Below are 22,367 nucleotides of genomic sequence, written 5' to 3'. Positions count from 1 at the left end.
TGCCTGTGAACCAGGAGAGCTGGATTCTATCCCTGGGTTAGGAAGATCTCCTGGAGAAGGGAATGGCAACCTACTCCAGTATTCTTCCCTGGAGAATTCCATGGACAGAGAAGTCTGGCAGGCTACAGTCCATGGGCCACAAAGAGTCTGATGTGACTGACTCTCACTTTTTCAGTATAAAATAAAAAGTTTTAAAAGAAAAAGAAAGCTTAATCTGTTTTCTGCTGTTTCTAATTCTTTTAGAATAGAGTCAGGAGCCATGACAGGAAGCAGAGAGAGGAATTTTGTGATTGGTATTCTGTAAGAGAAATATTGAAATTTTATCGTTCACAGGGGACAGTTGTGAAACTCTTAGAAACCTCCAAGGAATATTCACAGCTGATGATTCCATAATTAAGCCATGAACATTTATGGTCTCATCACCTAAGCTCCTGGCCTCTTGCAGTGAATACTCTACAAAACCTTATTTCTAGAATCCCTCTTCCCAGTAGTCTGTTTTCTTGGGTGTAGTACCTTTCAGGATGACTTTAACCATCTACCTTTTTCAGTAACTCTCTGGTAGATGTTGGGAAACTTGGATATTCCTGTAGTGCCAAAGGAAATTTAGCTTGCTCTTCCACTCCTTTTATTCCTCCATCCTCAGCTTGTGAGTTATAGCTGCCAGACTACCAACTGTTCATAATTATATAGTGGAGAGACATGTACCAGTCTTTTTTCTTTTTTTTTTAACATGGATTCCATGGACCACATGACAGTTTTGTCTAAGACTTCCCACAGACCTCCACTAGATATATTGCCATAAGCTCATCCATTTCTACAGTTTAGTAAACATCCATTGTGGGATGGGTAACATCTCAAACTATAGAAAACATCCCCAGTGTTTATGAAAGGATTCTCTGGAATTGACGCATTTAGCGTAGGGAGGCTGCACTCTCTCTCTCTCCATAGAAAGAAGTGAAAAAAATTACAAAGCATTTTTTTGTAGGCCCACAGCTCCACTCTCTTCATTTTCACTATCTATTTTCAGGTATTATCCTATATGGGTGTGGAGGGAGCAGTGAGTTTGAGAGACACATTGCAGCAGTGTGTTTTAAGACATTCTGAATAAAAAAGAGTTTGCAGTTGTGCCATTTACTATAAAATTTGAGTGCACTTATCCTCTTCTGTCCTTAAAAAGAGGACAAATTCCACTCAATGTTACATTTGCTGCCTACTTATCTACTTCTATATACTTATATCTCTTTAAATAATAAGATGAGAATTGAATTTGTGGTACTAATTGAATGAGGAGTATAGAATTCAGTCCATTTGAACCACCCAACTATAATTATGAAAAACTGTAGAGGGACTGTGCGATCTCAGCCCTTGGATGGCTACACTTGTCTCTAAAAGTAGCTTCCACTTAGTGTTAGGTCTCGAATTTACATGAGTATGTTGAAAGCTATAAACAATAGAGTTAAACTAAATTTTGTACATTCTTTAAAATTCCTGGATTCCAATGACTCATTACTTTAAGCAAAAACCCTTTGGCTATTTTTAAGCTAGAAGCAAGGAATAGGAGCACTTTTCCAATTTTAAGTTCAATTTAAACTCTGTGCTTTAATAATTCAGAAACCAATGAACTTTAAAACTGAAGATTTCCTTGAGTCCAATTCCTTCCCAGCTAAGAGTAGTTCAGAAATTTAAGTAAGGTATTTTTAATTATGTGAAAGCAATATGTTATGAAAATATTTATTTGAGGTTTAATATAAGATTGGATGGTTATACTTTAAATATAGAATGCAATACATTAAGTAAAGCTTAGCTATATGAACAGAAGGGGTTAGATATACATATTCAAAGTATTAAAATATGGAAAAGTAAAGATCTTTATATTGATCCATACAAAATCCTATAAAAATGAGATTAAGGAACTAGCATAAAATTAGAGCTTGCTGGTTGTTTTTAAACAAATATTATACTGATTTTATTATTATTATATGTAAATATTTAGAGTTCTTATAAAATTTCAGTAAGGTATACATTTTTCATTTTGAAGATTATAATTCTAGAACATCACTGTCCAATAGAACTTTCTGCAATGATAGAAATGTTTGATAGCTGCACTGTCAATACAGCAACTCCTAAGCCATATATGACTATTGAGAACTTAAATATGACTGTGCCTGCGTGCATGCTCAGCAGCTAAGTCGTGTCCAACTCTCTGCAACCCCTTGTGCTAAAGGGTTTTCTGTCCATAGGATTTTCCAGGTAAGAATACTGGAATGGGTTGCCATTTCCTTCTCCAGGACATCTTCCCAACCCAAGGATTGAACCTAATCTCCTACATTGACCAGCAGATTCTTTACCACTGAGATATTTGGGAAGCCCTTGATAAGACTAGCACAACTGAATAACAGAATGTTTATTTTTATTTAATTTTAATTAACTAAAAGATTCATTCATTTAGACACAATGGCTGGTAATATATTGAACAGCTTAGTTCTAGAATAAAATCATTCTAACCTTCTCCTAATATGTGCTTTTGTATTCTGAAAAAATTATATCAATTATAGTACTTTGTAACCTTTGAATACAGAAGCTGTTAGGAGACTCAAAAATTACTATTTCATTATTATCAAAATGGAAATTTGTGAAAGCAATTTAATATTTGTGAAAGGGCAGCCTCTATCATTAATATCTCAAAATCTGCCAATGCATGTAGACTGGTATTGATCATTACTATAACAATATCACCTCATGCAATATCAACTTTTTAGAATTTGATCACTTTTAAATAAAAGTTTACTAGTCAGAAGATTATCATACAAACCTAGTATTTCAAACTGCAAAAATATAGGAATTTTTAGATATTTTTATTTGACCATTTTAATTTCCCCACCTCTTTAAAAAAATTTCTTTGTGTTTTTTATAGGTCTGTAGTTTATTAAATTAAGAAAATAGTAATGTAGAAAAATTGTAAAATTTAGAAAATGTAAACAGCTTGTTTGTTCCATGACACATGTGTTCTCCACAGGGGAATTTTGTAGTGCTGACTTGCAAAACATTCCATAACCAGTCTGCCCTTGGGACTGTCTGTCCTGTTCTTATTTCAAGGATGAATGTTTTCTGAAGTCTGCCAAACACCAGGAAGTTTGGATTCATTCAAGGCCAAATTATTTAAAAGAATATTTTACACATCTTTCAGGAACAAGATTTTTTCTTTCTTTCTTTCTTTCTTTTTTTTTTTTTTTAGCTGTGCTGTATTCTATAGTGATTTCCAGGATGAAAACAAATGGAAAAACAAATATGAATAGCATTTTAAATATTTAATGGTGATATCATTTAGGAAAGTGCGAAACAAAATTCAATCCATTCATTTTTATTAGAGTTAATAACTACCTTCTTTATAGGTTTATTGTCAGTATTAAATAAACTCATATAAATTAAGCATTAGTAATAGAATATGGCACATAAAATTGCTACTCATCTTTTCATCTAAAGTAAAATTCTTATATATCTACTATTATATTTTAATCTGAGGAAAGTAGCAGAAATGGACTAGGATCTTTTCCATGATGTTGTACAGCTAGTATTTCAAAGGAGAAGTAGTACTTTCCAGAAGTGCATAATTTTGTTATGAAAAATCTAAATAACAAAAATTAGTATTCTGTCTGTCATACACTCAAGTGATCTCAGTAAGCCTCTATCATTGGAGTCAGTGCTTTAAGCTCTTTCTCTAATAAGGAAAATGGATTTGTCCTGGTCTACCCACATTCCACTGCCCAGTCAATGTCATGGTTTTGCAAGGGAGCTGACTAGCATTACGATAGCATACCCACCCCGAGTAATAACTAACTCTGGCGTCATGGTCAGTTGGCCTAAATCATTTCAGACCCTTTCTATTTTTCAGTCTAGGTAAATCAAGGAATCATGACAGTTTTTAAAATTCTGTTTATTTCTTTCAGTTGTCAGGCTATGAACTGTTTTCAACTCATAACATTTTCTTAATTATAGTAAAGAAATATGTTGGCAGAAAATATTTCTGGAATAATATTTCTACTATAAGCTAAAATGTTTATATTAATACTAATATCCTCATATGACTTATTCAAAGAAAATTTAAAAGTAATTTCATGAGTACTATACATTTTTAGAATGAATATGAAAGTGTTATTATTTTACTTTCATTTTACCCCAAAGTAGGGTGTTTGTTTTTGAAAATAACACATTAATAGTGAAGTAATATTTTCAGAAAGTTAATTGTTGTAAGATACTATGAAATATAAAATAATTAAAAAATTTTTATTTGCTTCAAGGAATTTAAAACCAAGGTGATACTCAAAACATACTCATAGAAAACACTAACAATATAGAAAACACTAACAATGCAATGTTGTATGCAAAAAGCGTCAGCTTCTTGAGATTATTGTTGTTTCGCTGCTAAATTGTGTCCAACTCTTCACAACTCCATGGCCTGCAGCAACCAAGGCTTCCCTGTCCTTCACTATCTCCCAGAGTGTGTCCTTTGAGTCAGTGATGCCATCCAACTGTCTTATTCTCTGTTGCCCCCTTCTCCTGCCCTCCATCTTTCCCAGCATCAGGGTCTTTTCCAAAGAGCTGACTCTTGGCATCAGGTGGCCCATCCTTCCAATGAATATTCAGGGCTGATTTTCTTTAGGACTGACTAGTTTGATCTCCTTGCTATCCAAGGGACTTTCAAGATTTATCTCCAGCACCACAATTCAAAAGCATCAATTTGGAGTTCAGCCCTCTTTATCATCCACCTCTCACATCTGTACATGACTACTGGAAAAATCATAGTTTTGACTATACAGACTTTTGTCAGCAAAGTGTTGTCTCTCTTTTTAATATGCTAAGTTTGTCATAGCCTTTCTTTCAAAGAGCAAGTGTCTTTTAATTTCATGGCTACAGTCACTGTCCGCAGTAATTTTGGAGCCCAAGAAAATAAAACCTTCTTCAGATAGTAAGCACAAAGGAGGTGAGCAATAACATAATTTGGAAACATGCATGAAAAAGTGAAGTCATAGAGAATGACCTAAACAGAAGTTTTTAACAAAGATGGTAACAAAATAGCATATTTGGTATACATGTAAAAATTAGGAATTTTATCAGGAAGAAGAGTGTGTAAGACAAGCAGATTGCTATCTTATTATGAGAAGTCTTAAATATTAGTTGTAGGGATTATAGTAAGAAATATGGAGATATTTATGATTATCTTCAAAAAGTCAATCAGATGGTTAAATGCAGGATGTATCTGAATAGGGACTCACAAAGCAAGGAGACAAGTTAGAATTTTGCAGTCTTGGTAGTAGCAGTAACAGTCATAATGTTGGTGGTAGTAGTGGTGAAAGAAAGTGAAGTCACTCAGTTTTGTCCGACTCTTTGCAACCCCGTGGACTGTAGACCACCAGGCTCCTCCATCCACGGGATTCTCCAGGCAAGAATACTGGAGTAGGTTGTCATTTCCTTCTCCAGGGGATCTTCCCAACCCAGGGATCGAACCCCGCATTGCGGACAGATGCTTTAACCTTTGAGCCACACTGGTAGTCGTGACCAGTGTATTTCACTTTCAAGTTGTCATTTGACAAAGTTCATTTACAAATTTTCTCTGATGTGATTGATGTGGGACAGATAAATGACTTAGAGCTGTAGTAACAGAAACATGAAAGAAGAGATTAAAAGTTTTAAAAAATAGCATAGACAACGCGTGTCAGTACTGGAGTGCAGGAGTAAGCAAGATAGCAGAGAGAGCTCTAGGATGATAAGAGAAACAGCAAAGAGAAAACAGAAAATAGTTTGACAAGGAATCCTGTTATTAGTTTCTTAGTGTTGAATTTGAAGCGATAGCAAGACTTTAAAGTACACATGCTCAGTAAGTAATTAAAACCTTGCAACTTCTTATGTAGTAGAAAGGTCAAGGCAAAAGATGAAAGTAATTCTTTAAGAATGCCTTGAGAAAAATAAAAGGGTATAGAGAATTAACTTTCAGAAGCAAAAGAATGAGAAAATTTGGAAAACCAGGAAAATGCAGTGTTATAGATATAAATAAGACTTAAAGAGAACTTACTGATAACTTGGTCAAAATTTTAAAAAATTCTATATTTGCATGATGGAAAATGGGTTTTGGGCCTGGGAAGAACATTATAATGATCTTAATGTGTAGACTTCCAGGTTCCAGTGTGCAGTAGACAAGAGAAAGGGAAGAATGGTAAGGATGTTGTATCAGACAACATCAGAATAAAGACAAAAATGAAGAAAGCACTAATATAACCTCTTTATGGAAGTGAGAAGATTCAAGGTAGAGTGATACATGCTAGAAATAGAGGATCACACAGATAAACACAGAATCTTTAAGGAGGCAGAGTGTACAAGTTCAAAACTAGAGAGAGGAAATATCTTTTTCCTCATTTACACATTTTTGATATAATTTCCTAATTAAAGCTTATTGCAAGTACAATACCAACCAAAACATTTTTTAGATAATCATTTCATATAATAATCATTAATTTTATTGATAACATTTTAACAATATGAATAAAGGAAAAGGTTAAGTTTCGATCCTCCTAAAAAATGCACACTTTGATCATAATGAGTTGGACAGTCATTTATATTTCAACATAGCATCATAGATGCCAAAAGTGGGTTCAAAGGTCAAGTATTCAAACCCATGATAAAAAAATCTAGTTCAAAGGATTCCCAGATTAGTAAGTCATATTTTTATATATTCACATCCTGATTTTTACAGCTTATAAAATTGGCTTTTTCAGATAACACACATGAGTGGAATTTATAGTGTTTTGTTCTTAATACAAACCATATTCTCCGCTTTTACTAGTGGTATCCCACATTTGTTGCAATAGTCACTTCATTTCCTTCTTACCACATAAAGTGAAAATGCCTTCTTGTGAGGAAGAATGGAAAGAAATAATACTAGTAGAACAAAAACTTTCTGCATATCTAAAAAAAGAAGAATTGTGTTCCAGATATCTTCTTTCACCTGCAATAGTTTTCTATGAATTGCATAGTTTTTACTTTGCAAAATGTTCACACTATTTTTGTTTCTGAGTAAAAAAACACTAGCGATATTAATAACTCGTTAAGATGAGAAAGCCTGTTTAGAAACAATGCGTGAGATTTTATAAGTCAGTAAAATCAAGTTCACTGTTCCAAAAGAGGGCTTATATAATAGCAAAGGTTAAATTTACCATCCAAACTTCCCCACATCAAAGTCCTTGAAGATCAATTTTCTTAGACTCTTAGACCAAATTGTCTGTAAACTATCCTTTCATCTTATTGAGAGCAATGTTAGATAGAGCTCTGGCATTAAAGTATAGTTCTTAACTGGCCTTAATTTCTCTTCAATTTTTTAGGGCACAGAATATTTACAGAAAAATTATATATTTTCTTTCCAACGTGTTGTAAAGTATATAATATTGATTAGAGAATGCTGTTTACTCTTACCCATCCTTCCAGTTACTTTCCTAAGAAGCACAAGTTAATATGTCAATTTATCATCATCAGAAACGCATTTTTTCCAACAATATTGTTCCTACTTGTCATTTGTTGCTCTGGTCCCTAGAACTAAACAATTTTTTTTTTTCTCAGATTTAATTAAGTTTAACTATTGTGCTTTGAATTAGTAGCATTAGCAAAATATTGGCACTATATGCCAACCTGTTTTTCAGGGCTAAAAACAATTCTATGTATTTCATTTATGGTATGACTAAAGCAATAAATTTCAAAAATTACTTGAAAGTTTTATATATATATATATATACATACACATATACATATATCGGGGAAGGCAATGGCACCCCACTCCAGTACTCTTGCCTGGAAAATCCCATGGATGGAGGAGCCTGGTAGGCTGCAGTCCATGGGGTCACTAAGAGTCAGACATGACTGAGCGACTTCACTTTCACTTTTCACTTTCATGCATTGGAGAAGGAAATGGCAACCCACACCAGTGTTCTTGCCTCAAGAATCCCAGGGACAGGGGAGCCTGGTGGGCTGCCATCTATGGGGTCGCACAGAGTCAAACACGACTGAAGCAACTTAGCAGCAGCAGCAGCATATACATATATATATATATGGCCCAGTCTTAAATATAATGCTTTTCAACTTGAAAAGTTTTTGTCTATAACAATGTCCTGTGACTAAATCCTAGTTTAAATTCAATTGAGAGACCACTAGTGTTCCTCAAAATGATTTAAAAGAAGGACAATGTTTGGCACGCCATAGATGCTAAATAAATATTAGATAGTATTATATTTGATAAGGAAATTTCAAAGTGATGTCACTTTTCCAGGATAATCAAATCAAATTTTCTTTTCAATCAGTGTAAGAGATATTGGTCTAAGCAGAGAAAGAATAATTAATAGTATCTACTAAAAGTCTACAAAGCAGATAATCAGTTTAGTTCAGTTCAGTCACTCAGTCGTGTCCAACTCTTTGAGACCCCAAGAATCATAGCATGCCAGGCCTCCCTGTCCATCACCAATGCCTGGAGCCTACACAAACTCATGTCCATTGAGTCAGTGATGCCATCCAACCATCTTATCCTCTGTTGTCCCCTTCTCCTCCTGCCCTCAATCTTTCCCAGCATCAGTGTCTTTTCAAATGAGTCAGCTCGTCACATCAGGTGGCCAAAGTATTGGAGTTTTAGCTTCAACATCAGTCCTTCCAATGAACACCCAGGACTGGATGGACTGATTTGATCTCCTTGCAGTTCAAGGGACTTTCCAGAGTCTTCTCCAACTCCACAGTTCAAAAGCATCAATTCTTCAGTGCTCAGCTTTCTTTATAGTCTAACTCTCACATCCATACATGACGACCGGAAAAACCATAGCCTTGACTAGATGGAACTTTATAGATACAATTTTAAATAAAGTAGATGATTTTACCTAAAACATACTTTAGAGAATATAGAAAATAACTTTACTCACTGTTAATTTTGATGAGGCATTTTGTTTTTGGCTTGTCTTTTTAGTAGTGAGGAATCAAGGATATGAGAATGCACACTATGAAACAAGACTGTGTAAAATATATTTGATTTCAACCAAAATTTGATAATTACAATGGACCAAATGGTTAAAGAGCATCCTTTTACATATGGGATTTCTGTTGATATAATTTGTCATTTAAAACATTAAAATGTCAACAGAATATACCTGGGATCATACAATACCCCATCTTTGCATTGAGACTTATAGCCCAAGAAATAAAAATTGATAAATACAATTAAAATTAAACCTATATTCACTGGACATAATGACATACATTGTAGATCCTCTATTCTTATTTCTTTCCATTTTAATACATTTGTGGCAGCTACTTTTCCCCAAAATTTTAATTTTATTTCTCTTCATTCTCAGTAACCAATCTGAAGCTTTGTAGAATTGAAGGATTTTCTTTCTCTTCTAGTCCTTTTCTCTTTCCTTGTATGTCTACTATTTCTTTCTTCCAAAGAGATTATTTACCCTTGAGGCACAGATCAACCATTCCTACTCTTTCAGTTCTCCACTCTCCTCCTCTTTTTTCTCTCCTTCCTCTCTTGCTCATTCCTCTCTCTCTTTATCCTTTTCATTTTTTGTCCTCATGAACCTCTTCTCTTATCAGCCTCTCAGGAATGGACCTGGCAATGTCAGAATTCTTCACTGAAAATAAGAAAGAAGACAGATTTGCCTTTAGAGGGTAAAAAGTGGTCGTGGTAGGGTTGACATGCCTGTGAATTTGTCTTGTTAAATGTTTTTTGTCTATTGTTACACAAAAAGATTGTCAAAGGTTTTATATGAATATACCTAACTTTGACCTCTAGTTTCAATGCTAAATTTAGGCTAGGAAAAGGGTGATACTGAAATAGAAAGTTTAACACTGTGTTTTACACCTCACAAGATTTCCCAACTTAAGATAAGTAAAGCCCATTAAACATTAGAAAGTCAGTAAGTCGGTAAGCTTTTTTTCTATGGATATTCTGTTTAAAGATTTAAATGGAACCATTTAAGTCATAACTATATCCATCTCTGGTCTGGGCACTAAGGGCAATGTTTTCCATTGATAAACTTCATTGATCCAGAAAGGAACGTAGAGACAGAAAAAGAATTCCAGTTTTATCTACATTTTGTACCAAAAAAGAGAAACTATTATCCATAATAATACTTTAAACTGTGCTATACTTTGCAGTTTCCAAAGCCTATTCACTTACAGCATTTGTCTCAGAGCACTCTGAGTTAGCTGCTATTATTTCAGTTTCATAGATATGGTAACTTGAGCTCAGAAAGGTTAAATAACTTGTCCAAGTTAACAAAGTAAGTGACAACAGGACCTGAAACCTATGACTTCTAAAATTGGTTCCAAAGATATCTATTCATTTTCACAGACAAAAACTGAGTCTAAAATTTATTATGTGGATAATGGGTTATTCATTGCCTTTTGTGTTTCCTCACAAGGAAGAGGCACCAGGACAGAGACACTTGACATGTGGAGAGTAGAGAGATCAAGCAAGTTGGTTGGATTGTTGGGCGTCTATATTTCCCTATATGGTGCCTCATGAATACTACATGCCCTCTGCTACAATAGCCCTTGCACCTGGAATTCTTTTAACAAATCATAAAAGATACAATGATTGGGTCTATAACCATAGCAAATTGAATTCAAAAGCAAAACTCTTTTTTTTTTTTTTTCCCCTTTCTATCCAATTTGCCAGGAGTCATCCTATGATCACACACACAACGGGGATCATGTTTGAGTCTCTGATTGAGGTTATGGGCACATGGATGAGTGGCAGGAGGGCCAAAACTCGCATAGTCACATGAACAGCTACTCTCTATTGCTGTTTTGTGAACACAGTAGCTGTCTAATAAGGGGCTGCCTGACTAAAGCATGAAATGAACATAAGAATATAGCTTCTGAAGCCCTGTCTACCTTGGCCTCAGGGCCTACTGAAGTGAGTTCCTTGAGATATTTATTCCATCACATGCCCAGCAAGTACTTGCAACTTGTAGCCTAAGGCTCATCTTCACTAGCCAAGTCATGACTATGTATGACAAAACTTTCCCAGTACATTGTGGGAATCAGACTACAGTGATCAGTGGTGAAGTGAATTACAGAATCATCTCAGATTCAAAACTTGATTGCAATCTATGTTCTCATTGCTCTTTACTTTCTCTTCTTTTCCTTGGAATTGTTATTTTAGAAATCATTTTGTTTCTTTTTTTCCAGGAATTTTTCTTTTTTCTTCTATTGTTTGAGTGGAGAAATGCCTTATGAATCCTCAATACAAACATATGAAGAAAAGATTGTGATAAGAAAACATTTCCTTTCCACTTTTCTGTCTGGGGCTGGGGGGAAGCAAACTGCATTTAGCTTTAATGATTTGGCAATGACTTAATAAAATAATTTGAGGCTGCACCTTCCTTGTTCATTAATTCCTTTTTTTCTCCCATAAATCTTAAGGAAAGGGTTTGTTTTGAGACCTACTGAGCCATGTAAGTACGATGCCACAAATTAATAAAAGTAGAATTCTTCCATTTACAAAGCAATGTGTGATCACCCAGAATACTGGCTAGAATTTCTCTATGTAAAGAAAAATAATTAAGAAAATCATTTAGGTGGATGTTTATGCTTTTTATCTGATTATTTGAAATGTTATAATTCTGGATTAAATTTGGAAACCAAACTAATGAATACATTACATGAGTGGCAAATCTTCATGGACTCATTTTATGCACTGGGTTAAAGATGAATAGATTTTTGTAAACAAAACATCTCAGAATGCTTTAATTACTGAGTTAGTATGAAGTAAAATGAAAACATTTTATGCTATGATTAGAGTAGCTTATGTTACCAAATATAGAGATGTTTGCCATTTTGCTTAAACAGATGTTTTTGTATTCTGAGTTGGGCCCTCATTACTTAAGAAAAGTAATAGTCCTTTGTTATTTAATATCATTTCCATATTACTTATTTACTCCCCAAATAGTTATAAATTTAGAGCAGAAGCTATTTGGAAGCAAATCTTACTTTTAATATATACTTCTGCTTAAAGTTTTCATGATTAATACATAATAAATAAGCACTATATTACATATTGTATATAACCATATGTGTCATTTTAATCATTTATAGTTGGGAAAATATTTATTCATAGTTTTAAATTGCTTTCTAAAGCAGAATGAAGTCTATATATTTATATATATCACTAGCATGGATTTATTTTTTATTGTGATATATTCTTTAATAATGCTTATATGCTAGCTGATTATTTTCTATTTTCCAGGTTATATTTTGTGACTCTGTCCTGACTTTTAAAACTACTTTTATATTATCTTATAATTAAATATCTAGAAACAGTGAAATACAAACTTTCAGTTACTCACATTTATGATTGAAATTCTAATGCTAAAAATGGAGGACAATTATTAAAAATTAAATATCATAAATTGTGCAGATTATTACATTGGAAATGCTTTAAACGTAAATGAGACACATTCAGCAGTACCAATAATATTGTTGTTGCTTAAATATTAATTAACTGAATTGAGAAGGTACAAATCAAGCCTACCAAAACTTTTAAGAAAGAGTAAAAATTATAATCCTGAAAGATGATTCTGTGAAAGTGCTGCACTCAATATGCCAGCAAATTTGGATAACTCAGCAGTGGCCACAGGACTGGAAAATGTCAGTTTTCATTCCAATCCCAAAGAAAGGAAATGCCAAAGAATGCTCAAACTACCGCACAATTACACTCATCTCACATGCTAGTAACATAATGCTCAAAATTCTCCAAGCCAGGCTTCAGCAATACGTGAACCATGAACTTCCTGATGTTCAAGCTGGTTTTAGAAAAGGCAGAGGAACCAGAGATCAAATTGCCAACATCCGCTGGATCATGGAAAGAGCAAGAGAGTTCCAGAAAAACATTTACTTCTGCTTTATTGACCATGCCAAAGCCTCTGACTGTGTGGATCACAATAAACTGTGGAAAATTCTGAAAGAGATGGGAATACCAGACCACCTAACCTGCCTCTTGAGAAATCTGTATGCAGATCAGGAAGCAACAGTTAGAACTGGACATGGAGCAACAGACTGATTCCAAATAGGAAAAGGAGTGTGTCAAGGCTGTATATTGTCACCCTGCTTATTTAACTTCTATGCAGAGTACATCATGAGAAACGCTGGACTGGAAGAAACACAAGGTGGAATCAAGATTGCCGGGAGAAATATCAATAACCTCAGATATGCAGATGACACCACCCTTATGGCAGAAAGTGAAGAGGAACTAAAAAGCTTCTTGATGAAAGTGAAAGAGGAGAGTGAAAAAGTTGGCCTAAAGCTCAACATTCAGAAAATGAAGATCATGGCATCTGGTCCCATCACTTCATGGGAAATAGATGGGGAAACAGTAGAAACAGTGTCAGACTTTATTTTGGGGGGCTCCAAAATCACTGCAGATGTTGACTGCAGCCATGAGATTAAAAGACGCTTAGTCCTTGGAAGAAAAGTTATGACCAACCTAGATAGCATATTAAAAAGCAGAGACATTACTTTGCTGACTAAGGTCTGTCTAGTCAAGGCTATGATTTTTCCTGTGGTCATGTATGGATGTGAGAGTTGGACTGTGAAGAAGGCCGAGCACCAAAGAATTGATGCTTTTGAACTGTGGTGTTGGAGAAGACTCTTGAGAGTGCCTTGGACTGCAAGGAGATCCAACCAGTCCATTCTGAAGGAGATCAGCCCTGGCATTTCTTTGGAAGGAATGATGCTGAAGCTGAAACTCCAGTACTTTGGCCACGTCATGCAAAGAGTTGACTCATTGGAAAAGACTCTGATGCTGGGAAGGATTGGGGGCAGAAGGAGAAGGGGACGACAGAGGATGAGATGGCTGGATGTCATCATGGACTTGATGAACATGAGTCTGAGTGAACTCCGGGAGATGGTGATGGACAGGGAGGCCTGGTGTGCTGCGATTCACGGGGTCGCAAAGACTTGGACATGACTGAGCGACTGAACTGAACTGAACTGAACTGAAGTTTATGGGCAAGGTGTAAAAACAGATCCAGTAGACATTCAAATAACTATCTCAGCAGCCTCTGTTCCCCCTGGAATCTTTACCAATTTTCTCAACTTTTTAATTCCATCCTCTCTCTGCTTGCCTTTCATTTTCTTTCCTTCTTTTCCCTGGCTCCCCCTAACTCTCTCTCTCTCTGTACGTGTATATATATATATATATATATACACATATATATATATATAATTTCATAAATGTAAATCTATGTATTTTGTGCTGTGCTTAGTCACATCCAACCCTTTAAGACCCCATGGACTGTAGTCTGCCAGGCTCCTCTGTCCATAGGGATTCTCTGGGCAAGAATACTGGAGTGGGCTGCCATGCTCTCCTCCAGGGAATCTTCACAACCCAGGGATCAAACCCAGCCTCCCACATTGAAAAATAATTCTTTACTGTCTGAGCCACCAGGAAACCCAAGAATAATGGAGTGGTTAGGCTATCCCTTCTCCAGGAGATCTTCCCAACCCAAGAATCAAATCAGGGTCTCCTCCATTGCAGATGGATTCCTTACCAACTGAGCTACTAGGGAAGTCCAAATCTATGTATATAGAATCTTTATTTATAAAATATCTATATCCCCTCAGCTGATGACCTTCTGTCATGCTGCCTAGAGAAATTGTACCTGTTGAACATTCATTTCTTCTACATCTTATCTCATTATCTATATTTGTCTCTATTTGCATTCAGCTTTAGCCCCTTTTCTTTTATAAAGGAAACAGAGGGATTTAGTCGCCTATTTTGGATTACTATGTAAATTTTTTTCCTTGAGAATTATTGTTTTATTCTATCACATTTTCTTCAGAAAACATTTACTATCAATTTATTATTTCCATGTCTTCAATAATATCTTTCCACTAATTGTTGTATGTATCATAGAAAGTCAATGAACCATCATTAATTCCAAAATAACAATTTCCCTCTCATACCTTTGTACTGTAGTTCTTAATCTATTTTACTTCTTTATATGTATAATTCATTTTGCCCTATGTATTGTTTCATCTTAATATCAGTCAGATCCACATTTATCACATCAATTATCATCTTATTAAAATCATTATTTAATAATTTGTTTCAACTTAGTTTCTATAGTTCTTCTAATTATTGGATTATTAAGTTTCACTTTCATTCCCTGATTGTTCTTTCTCATTCTGCTTCTTAAGCATCTTATATTTTAGAGTTCTACACATTTCATTTTTTCCTATTTTTTCCATAGTCAGTCTCCTTTACCTTAAATTTATATTAGCCAAAATAGCTGTTCCTCTGACACAGAACTTTCTTGTTCCTCTGACACAGACCTTTCTGCAAACACATATAAATAACCAGTATTTGTATGTTGTGCGTTTAATAAGAACTTCTTATTAAGGTATCCAAAAACTGATCTTACTATTTATTTTTTTAAAATTATTTATACCAAATTATGAGATATTCAGGAGTAGGCAATGGCACCCCACTCCAGTACTCTTGCCTGGAAAATCCCATGGATGGAGGAGCCTGGTGGGCTGCAGTCCATGGGGTCACTAAGAATCGGACACGACTGAGCGACTTCCCTTTCACTTTTCACTTTAATGCATTGGAGAAGGAAAAGGCAACCCACTCCAGTGTTCTTGCCCAGAGAATCCCGGGGACGGGGGAGCCTGGTGGGCTGCCGTCTATGGGGTCGCACAGAGTGGGACATGACTGAAGCGACTTAGCAGCAGCATGAGATATTCATAAGTAAAGATGAATTACAGGTTTGTTTTTTTTAATTGAACTATAGTTGTTTTACAATATTGTGTTAGTTTCATGTGTGCAGCAAAGTGATTCAGATATGTATACACATATATACATACATGCTGCTGCTGTTGCTAAGTCGCATCAGTTGTGTCCAACTATGTGCGACCTGGTAGACGGCAGCCCACCAGGGTCCCCTGTCCCTGGGATTCTCCAGGCAAGAACACTGGAGGTGGGTTGCCATTCCCTTCTCCAGTGCATGAAAGTGAAAAGTGATAGTGAAGTTGCTCAGTCATTTCCAACTCCTTGCGACCCAGTGGACTGTAGCCCACCAGGCTCCTCCATCCATGGGATTTCCCAGGCAAGAGTATTGGAGTGGGGTGCCATTGCCTTCTCCACATACATACATACATATGCATAAACTTTCCAGGTGGTGCCAGTGGTAAAGAAACTACCTGCCAATGCAGGAGATGCAAGAGAAAAGGTTTCAATCCTTGGGTTGGAGAGATACCTGGAATAGGAAATGGGATGCCACTCCTGTATTCTTCCTTGGAAAATTCCATGGGTAGAGGAGCCTGGTGGACTCCAGTTCATGGGGTTGCAAAGACCTGGATATGATTAAGCAAATGAGAACACTCACACACATGCACACATACATATATAATTTTTCACATTCTTCTCCTTTATAGGTTATTATAAGATATTGGCTATATTATCATATGCTTTATATTAAATCCTTTTGCTTGTCTGTGTTATGTATAGTGATATGTATCTGTTGACCTCATACTCCTAGTTTATCTTCCCTTTCTTCCTTATGACAACCATTAGCTTGTTTTCCATGAGTCTGTTTTCCATGAGTCTGTTTCTGTTTTGTAAATAATTCATTTTTTTCATATTCTACATATAAGTGATATCACACAAAATATTTGTGTTTCTCTGACTTACTTCACTTAGTATGATAATCTTTAGGTCCATTCATGTTGCTGCAAATGTCATTATTTCTTATTTTAGGGCTGAATAATATTTATTTCACTATACATATGTACATGTTCCTATGCATTAATTTGTTGATGGACACTTAGGTGGTTATTGTAAATACTACTGCTATGAACATTGGGGTGCATATATCTTTTTGAATTAGAGTTTTCATATTTTCCAAATATATGCCCAGAAGTGGGATTGCTGAATGCTATGGTAGTTTTATTTTTAGTTTTTTAAGCAATTTCCACACTGTTCTCCATAGTGGCTGTACCAATTTATATTCCCACCAACAGTGTAGAAATGTACCCTTTTCTCTACCACCTCTCCAACATTTATTTTTTGTAGACTTTTTGATGACAACCATTCTGACCAGTGTGAGGTGATACCTCGTTGTAGTTTTGATTTGCATTTCTCTAATAATATTCAGTGATATTAAGCATCTTTTCTTAGGCCTGTTGGTCATCTGCATGTGTTCTTTGGGGAAGTGTCTATTTAAATATTCTGCACATTTTTTGGTTGGGTTGTTTGTTTTATATTGAGCTGTATGAGCTGTTTATATATTTTGGCAATTAAAGACTTCCAAATATTGTGTTAAAAGGATGGTTTAAAACTCAACATTCAAAAAACTAAGATCATGGCATCAGATCCCATCATTTCATGGACAATAGATGGGGGAAAAGTGGAAACAGTGACAGATTTTATTTTCTTAGACTCTAAAGTCACTGTGGACAGTAACTGGAGCCACGAAATTAAAAGATGCTTGCTCCTTAGTAGAAAAGCTGTGACAAGCCCAGACAGCATATTAAAAAGCAAAGACGTTACTTTGTAGAGAGAAGTCCATTTAGTCAAAGCTACAGTCTTCCCAGTGGTCATGTACAGATGTGATTTGGACTATAAAGAAGGCTGAACTCCAAAAATTGATGCTTTTAAATTGTGGTGCTGGAGAAGATCCTTGAGAGTCTCTTAGACTGCAGGAGATCAATCCAGTCAATCCTAAAGGAAATCAACCCTGAATATTCATTGGAAGGACTGATGCTGAAGCTGAAGATCCAATATTCTGGCCACCTGATGTGAAGAGCCAACTCATCGGAAAAGACCCTGACACGACTGACCTCATACCCCTGCACACATATACACTGATGCTGGGAAAGATAGGCAGGAAGAGAAGGGAGTGACAGAGGATGAGACGGTTGGACAGCATCACCAACTCAATGGACATGAGTTTGAGCAACTCCAGGAGATAGTAAGGACACGGAAGCCTGGCATGCTGCAGTCCATGGGGTTGCAAAGAGTCATATATAACTTAGTTTCTGAACAACAACAAATATTTTGTCCCATTCCATAAATTATCTTTTTGTTCTGTTTATGATTTTCTTTGCTATGCAAAAGCTTTTAATTTTAACTAGGTCCACTTGTTTATTTTTACTTTTATATCTTTTTCTTTGGAAGACTTACATCTAAGAAAATATTGCTGAGATTTATGTTAGAGTATTTGCCCATGTTCCCTTTGAAGAGTTTTATGATGTCATGTCTCATATTTAAGTCTCTAAGTCATTTTGAGTTCATTTCTGTGTATGATGTGAGTGAGTGTTCTGACCTCATTTATTTACGTGAGGCTGTTCAGATTTCCAATACAACTTGCTGAGGAAACTATCTTTTGTCCATTGTATATTCTTGCCTCGTTTGCCTAAGATTAATTGATTGATGATATGTGGGTTTATTTCTAAACTCTATTTCATTGATCTATACATCTGTTTTTGTGCCAGCACCACAGTGTTTTGATTACTGTAGCTTGGTAGGATTGTCTGAATTCTGGGAGGGTTACATCTCCAGTTTTGTTCTTTTTTCATAGAATTGCTTTAGAAATTCTGGGCCTTTTGTGGTTCCATATAAATTTCAGAATTACTAGTTTTAGTTCTGTGAAAAATGCTATAGATAATTTGATAAGGATTGTGTTAAATCTATAGATTGCGTTGGGTTGTACTGCCCTTTTAATAACATTAATTCTTCCAATCCAAGAGCTTGAGATCTTTCTATTTCTTTCAATCATCATCTGTATCCTTTATCAATCTTTATAACTTTCACCATGTAAGATTTTTACCTCCTTGGTTAGGTTTATTCCAAGAGTTTGTTTTCTTTTTTGGACACAATTTTAAAAGGGATTTTTTTTTCACTTTGTCTTTCCAATATTTCATTATTATGTGAAGAATTGCAACATATTTATATATATCAATCTTGTATACTGCTACCTTGGAGAATTCATTTATTAATTTTAATAGCTTTTATGAAACTACAAGTGATTAAGTCAGCCTGTTACTATTCATGTATTGAATAGTAACTCCTATACTCAGTCATTTAGCACATTTGTTAATTTTATGGTACATTATATACCATTTGGGATGATATTTGAATTGATATTGATGCTGGTACAAAAGTCCATACCTAATGAGATAATAAAAGTAAAAATATTTGTAAACTCTACACTCTCTCTCTCTGGAGAAGGAAATGACAACCCACTCTAGTATTCTTGCCTGGAGAATCCCATGGACAGAGGTCTGGCAGGTTATAGTCTATGGAGTTGCAAGAGTCAGACATGCCTAAGCAACTAAACCACCACCACCATCACTCTCTATATGGATCTATTTCTTGAAAAAATGCAATTTTAGTGGAGATGCACTAACTTTTTGTGATATGTATGCAATATGCATCTAAATGACTAGATTGGCACTTCTGGAAAAAAAAAAAGGGTAGGTAGTTTATCATGCCAATTCAACATTCAAATTCAGACTGGGATCCACTAAAGAAGCATGCATGCTGAGTTGCTTCAATTTTATCTGACTCTGTGCAACCCTACTGACTGTAGCCTGCCGGGCTTCTCTGTCCATGGGGTTCTCCAGGCAAGAATACTTGAGTGAGTTATCATGCCCTTCTCCAGGGGATCTCCTGACCCAGAGATCAAACCCATGTCTCTTGTAATGGCAGGTGGATTTTTACCATTGGCACCACCTGGGAAGCCCCAGTCACAGTTTTATATACACATATATCCTTTTCTTTTCTTTTTTTTTTCCAGAATCTTATCACATAAAATTCAATAGCAAGTACAGAGTATAGTGTGATTTTTTTTCATGATTTTGTAAACCTTTTTGAGAAAAAAGTCTTTAACTCATGGGTTTCTCTCCAGTATGTTTCATTTCATAAAATTTACAGAACTGGGATTAGAATTAAAAAAGCATTTGAAGATAATCTAAGCAATAAACTCAGAATATCATTGTCCCAGATAAAAATGTTCTCCATTCATGAAGTTTTTTAGGTTATATTTTATCATAATGATAAACATCATAAATATATGCCCCTCCAAATGGACAGGACCAACAACAATTTTACAAAGAAACCAAGCAAATGAACAAACAAAAACCCACTCAATCATGTAAAATGAATACTCATTGCTCATGTCTATCAAATTAACAGTGTCAAATTGGTAATTCTGAAGGTTTTAACTTGGCTTGCTCACATGTCTGAAAGTTGGATGACTATTGCTAAATTAATTAAACAAAGAGGTCATTAGACTGAGGTGGCTCTAATGGCCTGGTAGGCTACCTACACAAACCTAAATCTAAGCCTTTGAATGCTGCAGGGTTATAAAATCGATATCCAAGGACAATTAATCACAAACAGCCAATTAGGCTTTAAGTTACAGCCAGTCAATAATTTTCTTACTTTGCTTCTGTCTTGTCTCTATAAAAGTCTCTCCTAGAACTCCTGTTAGTAATGTTCCTAACTACTTCTGATTTTGCACTACCCAGTTCAAACGGATATTGCTGTTCAATTGCTAAGTCCTGTCTGATGCTTTGCAATTCCATGGACTGCAGCACACCAGGCTTCTCTGGCTTTCATTATCTCCTGGAGTTTGCCCAAATACATGTTCATTGAGTGGGTGATGCCATCCAAGTATCTCATCCTGTTATGCCCCCTTTTCTTCCTGCCTTCAATCTTTCCCAGAATCAGGGTCTTTTCCAATGAGTCAGCTCTTTGCATCAGGTGGCCAAAGTACTGGGGCTTCAACTTCAGCATCAGTCCTTCCAGTGAATATTCAGGATTGTTTTCCTTTAGGATTGACTGGTTTGATCTTGCAGTCCAAGGGACTCTCAAGAGTCTTCTCCAGCAACACAGTACAAATGTATCAATTCTTTGGCATCAGCCTTCTTTATGGTCCAACTTTCACATCCATACATGACTACTGGGAAAACCATAGCTTTGACTATATGGGTCTTTGTTGGCAAAGTAATGTCTCTGCCTTTTAATACTCTGTCTATGTTTGTCTTAACTTTCTTCCGAGAAGAAGAATCTTTCAGTTTCATGGCTGCAGTCACCATCGGCAGTGATTTTGGAACCCAATAAAATAAAATATGTCACAATTTCCACTATTTCCCCATCTATTTGCCATGAAGTGATGGGACTGGATGCCATGATCATAGTTTTTCAACTGTTGAGTTTCAGCCATCTTTTTCATGTCTCTGCTTTTTACCTTCATCAAGAGAATCTTTAGTTCCTCTTTGCTTTCTGCCATTAGATAGAGTGATATTATCTGCATATCTCAGCTTGTTGATATTTCTCATGGCAATCTTGATTCCAGCTTGTGTCATCCACCTCAGTGTTTCATATGGTGCACTATGCATATAAGTTAAATAAACAGGGTGATAATATACAGTCTTGAGGTACTCCTTTCCCAATTTTGAACCAGTCTATTTTTCCATGTCTGGTTCTACCTGTTGCTTCTTAACCTACATGCAAGTTTTTCAGGAGGCAGGTAAATTGTTCTGGTATTCCCATCCCTTAAAAAATTTTCAAGTTTATTGTGATCCACATAGTCAAAGGCTTTAGCATATCCAATGAAGCAGAAGTAGATATTTTTCTGGAATCCTCTTGTTTCCTCATGTTCCAACAAATGTTGGAAATTTGATCTCTGGTTCCTCTGCTGTTTCTAAATCCAGTTTCAGCATCTGCAAGTTCTCGGTTCATGTACTTTTAGAACCTAGCTTAAATGATTTTGAGCATTACCTTGCTAGCAAGGGAAATGAGTACAATTGTACAGTAATTTGAACATTCTTTGGCATTGCCTTTCTTTGAGATTGGAATAAAAACTGACCTTTTCTCGTCCTTGTGCCACTTCAGAATTTTCCAAATTTGCTGATGTATTGAATACAGCACTTTAACAGCATCGTCTTTTAGGATTTGAAATAGCTCATTTGGAATTCCTTCCCCTCAACTAGCTTTGTTCATAGTAATGCTTCCTAAGGCTCACTTGACTTCATACTCCTGAATGTCTGCCTGGATGAATGATGGCACCATTGCAGTTATCTGGGTCATTAGGACCTTTTTTGTATAGTTCTGTGTATTCTTGTCTACTCTTGTTAATCTCTCCTGCTTCTGTTAGGTTCTTGCTGTTTCTGTCTTTTATGGTGCCTATCTTTGCATGAAATGTTCCCTTATATCTCCAATTTTCTTGAAGAGATCTCTGGCCTTTCCTATTCTGTTTTCCTCTATTTCTTTACATTGTTCACTTAAGAAGACTTTCTTATTTCTCCCTGCTATTCTTTGGAACTCC

The sequence above is a fragment of the Oryx dammah genome, unplaced genomic scaffold (genome assembly GCF_014754425.2).
Source record: "Oryx dammah isolate SB20612 unplaced genomic scaffold, SCBI_Odam_1.1 HiC_scaffold_28, whole genome shotgun sequence".
In the NCBI taxonomy this organism is placed as follows: domain Eukaryota; kingdom Metazoa; phylum Chordata; class Mammalia; order Artiodactyla; family Bovidae; genus Oryx; species Oryx dammah.
The sequence above is the reverse complement of the archived record's forward strand: the minus strand, read 5'-3'. Positions refer to the sequence as shown.